This window comes from Schistocerca serialis, chromosome 1 (assembly GCF_023864345.2).
Source record: "Schistocerca serialis cubense isolate TAMUIC-IGC-003099 chromosome 1, iqSchSeri2.2, whole genome shotgun sequence".
Taxonomy (NCBI): domain Eukaryota; kingdom Metazoa; phylum Arthropoda; class Insecta; order Orthoptera; family Acrididae; genus Schistocerca; species Schistocerca serialis.
The window spans coordinates 1117297998-1117308021 of record NC_064638.1 but is presented as its reverse complement, the minus strand read 5'-3'; the positions used below and the strand labels follow the sequence as shown (position 1 = coordinate 1117308021).

At 44.4% G+C, this 10024-nt stretch overlaps 1 protein-coding gene across 1 annotated transcript in view; it reads left to right on the top strand.

The window, feature by feature from the left end:
* Positions 1 to 956: 956 nt before the first annotated feature.
* LOC126416709 (protein halfway) overlaps positions 957 to 10024 on the top strand; it is a 96842-nt gene continuing 87774 nt past the window's right edge. Inside the window, exon 1 of the mRNA XM_050084524.1 lies at positions 957 to 1047. The gene's annotated coding sequence lies outside the window, so the exon portion shown is untranslated. The remainder of the gene's footprint in view (positions 1048 to 10024) is intronic.

Here is a 10024-nt window from a genome sequence, read left to right as displayed (position 1 = left end):
CGTTTTGTGGTCCTTGATTTGCACTAAAGTAATCTTTTCGATGCCTCGGATGAAATTCCACTTTGCGCATATTTTCCGTTCTGTCCAAACGTGCGCACAATCTAACGAAATTATCGATCACCGTTCAAAATGGTTCAAATGGCTCTGAGCACTATGGGACTTAACTGCTACGGTCATCAGTCCCCTAGAACTTAGAACTACTTAAACCTAACTAACCTAAGGACAGCACACAACACCCAGCCATCACGAGGCAGAGAAAATCCCTGACCCCGCCGGGAATCGAACCCGGGAACCCGGGCGTGGGAAGCGAGAACGCTACCGCACGACCACGAGATGCGGGCGATCACCGTTCTTGAATGGTTCGACTTCTTGGCGATTTGGCGATTAGAGAGTCTCACTTCCTTGTACACACCAATTTTTGCTTTTTCATCACATGATAAACGTTTTCCGTGTAGTATTGTCACAATCATGGCTTATGTATACAACACACTCTGTCAATAATGGTGTCTGTTTCCGAACTGCAGTGAAGGCACGTACGAACACGCTAGCACCGCCCAGAGCCGCCCCTGCCCTATGAATCGTTAATGTCTTGTTATGTACTGTACTACTGACACCAAAGGCGGTACCATTTGCCTACCTTTGTTGGTATAATGAATCTCATACTATTGCATATACACTGTGCACAACTATTCCAGCTTACAATGTTAATTTTCCTTCAAATATCTATGCCTTTATACTGATTTCCACCACTGTATAGGAGCTCTGAGGCAGCAGTGGACAGTGACCATAATGTTTTGGCTCATAATTACACGAATATATGTTACTTGCATACACTTCTAACTCGAACTATAGTCGTTCAGTGTCCTTGGCGTAGTATGTTGTTGTTTGCACGCGTCACGTACACATGGCGCTGAGCCAGAGGCGCACGGAGCGGCTCCCGTTTAGAAGTAAGTGCTTAGCCAGCACAGATCCTCGGCTCAGCGCTACACCACTGCTGCTCAGCCCAAGCCAAACAGACGCAGCTGTTTACTCGCCTACCCAGATAAGGTATGTGTGCGTGTGTGCGAATATTGCTGCGATAGCGAACGGATGGCCAGCGCCTATAACAGGCTATTGTCGCCTAAGTTCTCCGTGTTCCGTAGCATGTGACAAACTCTCAGTAAGAAATAATGTGCACAGCTTCAATAATTTTTTCCGCTTACAAGGTAATGACATGATGTTTGTCTGTAAGAAACGCCGTGTAAGGCGTTTTTAAATGGTTAACTATACAGAAGAGACATATTCGATTCCCTACAGGTGCCAAAGACGTTTCTTTGGTGGTAGAACTTGATAGAGATTCAGAAAGCTTTGTGTCAACGTGAAGAATCTCTTATAGGAGACTCGGCAGTTCCCGTTTTGAAACCGAAGACAACGACCAGGACAGGGGAGTGTCGACCACGTAATTGACCAATTCTTCCATCCAGCGACACCTTAGGCATAGAATGTATGTTTATATTCCGCAAGCCACTTTACAATGACGTTGGAGAGTATTTCTGGCACCAGAATCCATTCCACTCTTCAGTGTTCCAGTGACAAATGGCGCATGGGAAAAGTGATTGACAGTCGTGTCAACTCCGTGATACGCGTAGAGGAGGAAAGATTAGATTAGATGACACGATTAGATGTACTTTTCGTCCCAATTGATCCATAATGAGGAGATCCTCAGGGGTGTGGAACATGTCACGAAAGGAGAGTACACAATAAGTATTTACAAAATTCGAATACATATGCTAATGCACCTTCCACATGTCCCAAATGAAATTGCTCTTATGGATGTGAAATCGGGGAAAAAGTCGTAAGCGTATTTACAATTAAAAATAGTAAAAAACTTGTCATCAAATATTAAATGTACAATGTACTTGGTGCATATGATAATTCTTAGGGTAGGCCTATTGTATAAAAATATTTAAAAGAATTTACAGCACATATTTACAATTATTGCATTACTGCACAAAATTTGTACAGAAGTCAGATTGTACGCAATATTCACATTATGCGATATTATTAATAACATACTGTCATCAGTGGTTCGGCTAAGAAATCCATCAGTAAAGTAGAAGGAGTTGGCCACCAATAAGTCGTTTAGACTCTTCTCCAACTGGGCTGTATTATAAGTTAAACTTTTTATGGTCTGCTATGTTATTCAAAATGTGTATAGCCGAATAGTGGACACCTCTGTGAACCGGAGTAAGTGACTTTAAATCTTTGTGAAAGCTACACTACTGGCCATTAAAATTGCTACACCCCGAAGATGACGTGCTACGGACGCAAAATTTAACCGACAGGAAGAAGATGCTGTGATATGCAAATGATTAGCTTTTCAGAGCATTCACACAAGGTTGGCGCCGGTGGCGACACCTACAATGTGCTGACATGAAGAAAGTTTCCAAACGATTTCTATTCACAAACAGCAGTTGCCTGGTGAAACGCTGTTGTGATGCCTCGTGTAAGGAGGAGAAATGCGTAGCATCACGTTTCCGACTTTGATAAAGGTCGGATTGTAGCCTACCGCGATTGCGGTTTATCGTATCACGACATTGCTGCTCGCGTTGGTCGAAATCCAATGACTGTTAGCAGAATATGGAATCGATGGGTTCAGGAGGGTTATACGGAACGCCGTGCTGGATCCCAACGGCCTCGTATCACTAGCAGTCTAGATGACAGGCAACTTATCCGCATGGCTGAAACGGATCTTTCAGCCACGTCTCGATCCCTGAGTCAACAGATGGGGACGTTTGCAAGACAACAATCATCTGCACGAACAATTCGACGACGTTTGCTTCAGCATGGACTATCAGCTCGGAGACCATGGCTGCGGTTACCCTTGACGCAGCATCACAGACTGGAGCACCTGCGATGGTGTATTTAACGACGAACCTGGATGCACGAATGGCAAAACGTCATTTTTGTCAGATGAATCCAGGTTCTGTTTACAGCATCATGATGGTCGCATCCGTGTTTGGTGACATCGCGGTGCACGCACATTGGAAGCGTGTATTCGTTATCGCCATACTGGCGTACCACCTGGCGTGATGGTATGGGGTGCCATTGGTTACACGTCTCGGTCACCTCTTGTTCGCATTGACTGCATTTTGAACACTGGACGCTACATTTCAGATGTGTTGCGACCCGTGGCTCTACCATTCATTCGATCCCAGCGAAACCCTACATTTCAGCAGGATAATGCACGACCGCATGTTGCAGGTCCTGTACGGGCCTTTGTGGATACAGAAAATGTTCGACTGCTGCCCTGGCCAGCACATTCTCCAGATCTCTCACCAACTGAAAACGTCTGATCAATGATGGCCGAGCAACTGGCTCGTCACAATACGCCAGTGACTACTCTTGATGAACTGTGGTATCGTGTTGAAGCTGCATGGGCAGCTGTACCTGTACACGCCATCCAAGCTCTGTTTGACTCAATGCCCAGGCGTATCAAGGCCGTTATTACGGCCAGAGGTGGTTGTTCTGGGTACTGATTTCTCAGGATCTATGCAGCCAAATTGCGTGAAAATGTAATCACACGTCTGTTCTAGTATAATACAATTGTGCGATGAATACCCGATTACCACCTGCGTTTCTTCTTGGTGTAGCAATTTAAATGGTCATTAGCGTATTTCTGGTCCACGAGGGGACTTCAAAAAGTAAGTTACACATGTTGTCCCACACTAAGACCTTTGCGCAGCATGAATGACCGAGAGAGGTAGCACAGTGGTTAGCACACCTGGAATCGCATTCGGGAGGACGACGGTTCAAACCCCCCGACTGGCCATCCTGATTTAGATTTTCCGTGAGTTCCCTAGATCTTTTCAGGCAAATGCCGAAATGGTTCCTTTGAAAGGGCACGGCCGACTTCCTTCCCCATCCTTTCCTAATGCGATGTGGGAAATGACCTCGCTGTTTGGTTCCCTTCCCAAAATCAATCAATCAACCAACAAACAAGAGTGGCGCATTGTCAGAAGAACGGAGTACAGACTTTTGCTGGCGTACGATGACAGGTGCTTCACAGTGTGGGAGTGAAATGACGAGATAACTGTAAATGTGATCCAAAGTTGAATTGCGAGGTACGACAGGATTCTTGTGGGGCAAAACACCTTAACTGTGGCGATACATAAACGAAATGCAGTTTACGTCCAGCAGTGCCAAAATAGTAACAACAGTTTGACCGAGACTGCAGAGAGGTGGGTTGATGCAGAGGGAAGGAAGGCCATAGACATGGACCACAGACGATATTGCCCGGGCAATCGAGGAACTGATTCGGAGAAATTGCAGCCTTTCCGACGTTGAGAACGTTCACTCAGCGGTTCTCGAATGGCCCCGTGATCAAGAAGCGGATTTCTGTCATCGCGAAATTAAACGATTGGTAGAACGTGTTGACAGTCGTTTAAAGAGACTTGGTGACTTGTTTTGAAAAACAGTGTCTTGTATCTGTTTCGTTTTGAAGTATAGTGTAGCGTTCAATAAAAGTCATGTTCAATAAAAGTCTGCCGCAGTATTCTGTAACTTTTGAAAGTAACTCTGGTAATTATAATATTGGAGTTTTGAGCTCAGTTCTTGTGCTTCCATAAAATAATAATGAGTTAAGGGTGGGTTCGCCTTTTTGCAAGTACACAAATTATCGGTTTGTTTTAACACCCAAACATGTTTCACCTCATCTGTGGCATCCTCAGTGTTTTTTTTTTTTCTTCCTTTTATTTTTCTGGAATGCATATATTCAGATTATGTTTAAGTTAGGAAATATTTTGCATCAGACAATGATGTTATTTAAAGTATATGTGCACTTTACAATTTATTTTACATTGTGTGTCACCTTTGGCTGCCAACTGAAATCATTCTCGGGTCTAAATTAGTACCTCATGTCATCTGCAAACATGAAGGATGTTAGAAAACGTTTGCATCCATTCTTTTTTAATAATCTAATGTCTAAACTTTATGTTCGGGTAGAACTCGTTTAATATTTGCCTGCCATTGTAGTATTTGGCTTGTCCTGTGCTGTGGCAAGTTTGCTTTTGTGTCCCAAACGTGTTTTTGTGTAGCTGAGCTGAAGCTGTGGACGCAGCTAAACGTTTGGTGAAGCTTAGGTACGGCGAGCTATGTTTCGCGTTTTGACAATGTTTACTCACGTTTTCTGCTGCTCGTTTGTGAATGTGCGTCTTGCTATATTCCTGTGACGTAAACATGCGTTTAACTGCACAAATTCATGTTCCTGATGCGCTTCCGACTGCCGTTAGTTCACTGTTTTATTTTGGTTCGACGTCCGCGAACTGTGAATCTGTTCCGTTTGTTTTCATTCAGCGCGCGCACACGTACATATACACGCGAGCCTGTGTGTGTGTTTGTGTGTGTGTGTGTGTGTGTGTGTGTGTGTGTGTGTGTGTGTGTGTGCGCGCGCGCGCGCGTATTTGTTTTTGTCTGATAATTAGTTTAAGAGTGTTAAATAGCGTTTTATTGCACAGTAGTGTTTGGTCATTGATAACTTTTTTGCAATCTGTGATATATTTTTGGATGTGGTAAATTTCTTCCATTGTTAAAAACACTACTTCACATTAATTGCAGTCAGTCGTCTGGCAGTCTCTTAGATCCTTCCTTGCCCTAATCCGAGAAATAGATTTCAATTCTGGAATTGTCATCTGATAGGTTGATAACGAGTCGATCAACAACAGAATCTACGAAGACATCCAGGCTGCGCATTTCTCCTATTACGTGCCGTTGTATATTCTGTCACCGTTCGGCAGCGACTTGTGAAAAAGCTGCGTCCGTTACTTCCAGTACATCTGGTAGCGTAAGTCTTGTTATTTTTCGGGCCAATTCCCGTTAACTCCGGATCAGCTGGATTTATATTGCAATGGTACAGTGGCAAATGTAAAAATGCAGCTTTTGTACGGTGTGCTCGATGCTGTGAAAATGATTGCTTTTCATGTTTCTACGACACTTACCAATCTGGTTCGTGTGAGGCCACATATGTTGTATAAAACAATGGACATAGTCCAAATAAAGAGTATTTGGTTTTTCGTTTGTGCCCTAAAAATTAAATTGACATGCTTTCTTAATTTAAGCATCCTTTATTAACAATTTTCATAAAATATGGGTAATTAAGAATTTATATTTCAAATGAAAACAGGAATTTCGCGTGCAGTGTGTAATTAGAAACAAGAAGATGTGCATTATTCATAAAAATGATGATGAATTTTAGAATTACGAGATGTAGGTATTTAAAATTGAACGAAATAAATGACAGACGAGACTTGAACCAGCGATCTGTGAACTGCACTAGGTTATCAATATACTACGCTACTGATTCCGCTGTACATCCAGTATGCTTTGTGTCTTGACTGTATCAAATACAGTCCCTCGGTAAACTTCAAAGCCGATTTTTCTGTAAATTTATGAAAAACATTAAGAACAACCTATTTTCGGCACATTTTAACCGTTTTACAGTACGGAGAATGTAGCAGCCTCATCCATTTTCATATTGCGTATTAACAGCGCGATAATCAGAGCACAGCACTGTACACGACTTTTTAAATAAAAACTACATAGCTAAAGCGTGATTAAGAAACCGTTGATGGCTATTAATACATTATAATATATTAAAGTTTCATTTAATGAAATGAAATGGCTCTGAGCACTATGGGACTTAACATCTATGGTCATCAGTCCCCTAGAACTTAGAACTACTTAAACCTAACTAACCTAAGGACAGCACACAACACCCAGCCATCACGAGGCAGAGAAAATCCCTGACCCCGCCGGGAATCGAACCCGGGAACCCGGGCGTGGGAAGCGAGAACGCTACCGCACGACCACGAGATGCGGGCGTTTCATTTAATGTAAAGTAGTAATAAGATATCTAATACACACATCAAGAAAAGTTTTGCATCACCCCGTTCCCAGAACTCGTGAAGATAGACGTTGACTGTGGATAGTGTATCACAGACACAGTCCCTTTGACTGTTCAGAGATGTCACTAAACCCTTCCAAAGATGTAAACAACGATGCATGAGCAGCGCCTATTGGACGGAGTCCGACAGCCGATCAGTTCCAGTCATTCCACTAGGAAGGAGGTACACGGCCATGTCGTCTGTAGTTCAACCACGCCTAGACGGTCAATACCGCGGTTCGATCGCGTCCGCATCGTTACTTTGTTCCAGGAAGGGTTCTCAACAAGGGAAGTGTCCACGCGTCTCAGAGTGAACCAAGCGATGTTGTTCGAATATGGAGTAGATACAGAGAGACAGGAACTGTCGACGACATGCCTTGCTCAGGCCGCCCAAGGGATACTACTGCGCTGGATGACCGCTGTCTACGGACTATGGCTCGGAGGAACCCTGATAGCAACGCCACCATGTTGAATAATGTTTTTCGTGCCGCAGTAGGCTGCATGATGCGCAACTTTGCTCACGAGCGGTTCTAGGCACTTCAGTCCGGAACCGCGATGCTGCTACGAGCGCTGGTTCGAATCCTGCCTCGGGCATGGATGAGTGTGATGTCCTTAGGTTTAAGTAATTCTAAGTCTAGGGGACTGATGACCTTTAAGTAGTTCTAAGTCTAGGGGACTGATGACCTCAGATGTTAAGTCCCATAGTGCTTAGAGCCAGTTGAACCATTTTTTTTCACTCAAGATGTCCATGGCGTAGTCCATCTTTGAAACCATGACACCATGCAGTGAGGTACAGATGGTGCCAACAAGATGCCGAATGGACCGCTCAGGATTGGCATCACGTTCTCTTCACCCATGAGTGTCGCATATGCCTTCAACCAGACAATCGTCGGAGACGTGTTTGGAGGCAACCCGGTGAGGCTGAACGCCTTAGACACATTGTCCAGCGAGTGCAGCAAGATGAAGGTTCCCTGCTGTTTTGCGGTGGCATTATTTGGGGCCGACGTATACCGCTGTTGGTCATGGAACGCGCCGTAATGGCTGTACGATACGTGAATGCCATCTTCCGACCGATAGTGCAGCCGCATCGGTAGCATATTGACGAGGAATTCGTCTTCATGGACGACAATTCGCGCCCCCATTGTGCACATCTTGTGAATGACTTCCTTCAGGATAACGACGACATCCCTTGACTAGAGTGGCCAGCGTGTTCTGTAGACATGAACCGTATCAAACATGCCTGGGATAGATTGAAAAGGCCTGTTTATGAACAACGTGATCCACCAACCACTTTGAGGGATCTCTGCCGTACCGCCGTTGAGGAGTGGGACAATTTGGACCAACGGTTCCTTGAAGAACTTGTGGATAGTATGCTACGACGAATACAGGCATGCATCACTGCAAGCGGAAGTGCTACTGGGTATTAGAGGTACCAGTGTGTACAGCAGTCTGGACCACGACCTCTGTAGGTCTCGGTGTATAGTGGTACAGCATGCAATGTGTGGTTTTCATGAGCAATAAAAAGGGCAGAAATGATGTTTATGTTGATCTCTATTGCAATTCCGGAACTCTCGGAACCGACGAGATGCAAAACTTCTTTTTTGATGTGTGTTTACAGTGTAAGCGTAACAGCACCAGTGTACATATGCTAGGCTGTCTGAACAATCATCGCGCTTGTATTTATTTACACGAGTTTTATTCTTACGACGAACAGAGTATAGAAAGGATAGCTGCTATTAACCTTTTTTGTTTTATTTACTAGCGGACCCTCGACGCGACGACGCTTAGATCAAAATATTACTATGTGTATTAAACTTAAAGGGCCAATAAATATTTTTTTTTACTATTTTAGAGGTTTTTTGTGTCTGTCTATTTTCTAAATTTTTAATTTGAGCTCTTGTAGGTCTTATGGTACTGAAATAGGAAATTGGATGTCTGGCCTGTTCTAACGGCGATAATGTCATTGTTCATGCGTGCTCATACCCATACGAGTGATTACTAACCGATCGTAGAGCCGTGTCTGAAACATGTTTTTGTGCCTGGTGGTATTTTAAACCAATTTAGGTTGCAATGGCAATTTCGTTTTCCCATTGTACTGTTCGTTGTTGCTTCTCAGCGACACTAGTAGCCATCGTTTACGGCTGGTTATGCTCTGAGGGGTGGCGGGGCATAGACAGGTACGGCATTCATGTGTACAGGGTGGCAGCCAGTCGAGGAATATTGTAGGGAATTGGTTTAAAAAATTTATTTCAAAGGCCCAGTCAAATCTCCCAGAGGAACTTCCAGTGTGTCTACGTGACACAAGTTGCCTGCCTTTCGGAACCGCGGCAGTTCTGTCCAGTTGAAGCTGCTGACAAGAGACGCCTTGAGCCCTCTGCTGAAACTGCTATCGAATTCACGCCATCGGTTTTAGCCAATAGCGTGCGTAGGATACAGGTCACGTGTGCGGACTCTGGAGGATCCTATAGTGCAGAACACAGTTGCCTCTCTCTCTTATGATCCAGACCTCCAGCACAATAGACGTCTTCTTAGGAGGCTCTGCATTCCATGTCCTGCTACCGACACCAATTAAAATGAACCGCCTCCCCATCCGTGGCCCACAAAATTAGTTGTTCGACCGCCTAGACTGGCCTAACCCTGGCAACTTCCTACCCTAGGTGCGCCTCTTGTATACCGTACACTGAAATATATTCTCTTTATTTTACCTAACTTCATGTTCTGTCATTTAACGGCAGCTCTGGATGCCCACTTACAAGTCCTGAACGCTCGACCTCCTGTACGTTGTCGTCATAAGCCGGATGCAATAACCTTCTTTCCCCTTCCCTGGCCACGTACACATGTGCAGTTTGTGTTGCCTATGATCCAGTCACCTCTCGCGTGAAAGGCGGTAAGCCGAGCAGAGTTCAAGCTCCTGAGTCGCTTCTAAAATATCTTTTCCCACTGATTCTTATAAAAGTCACTGAGTCAGTTTACTAGGAGAGGTAGTATGCTGCACTCCTGGTTAGTAGACCATGACAGGTCGGTGAAATGCCACCGTCTCAGGCCTGGTGAATAGTAAAGGACGTCTAGCATTGCTGGGAAGCGTTTCAAATAAAATTTGGTCGC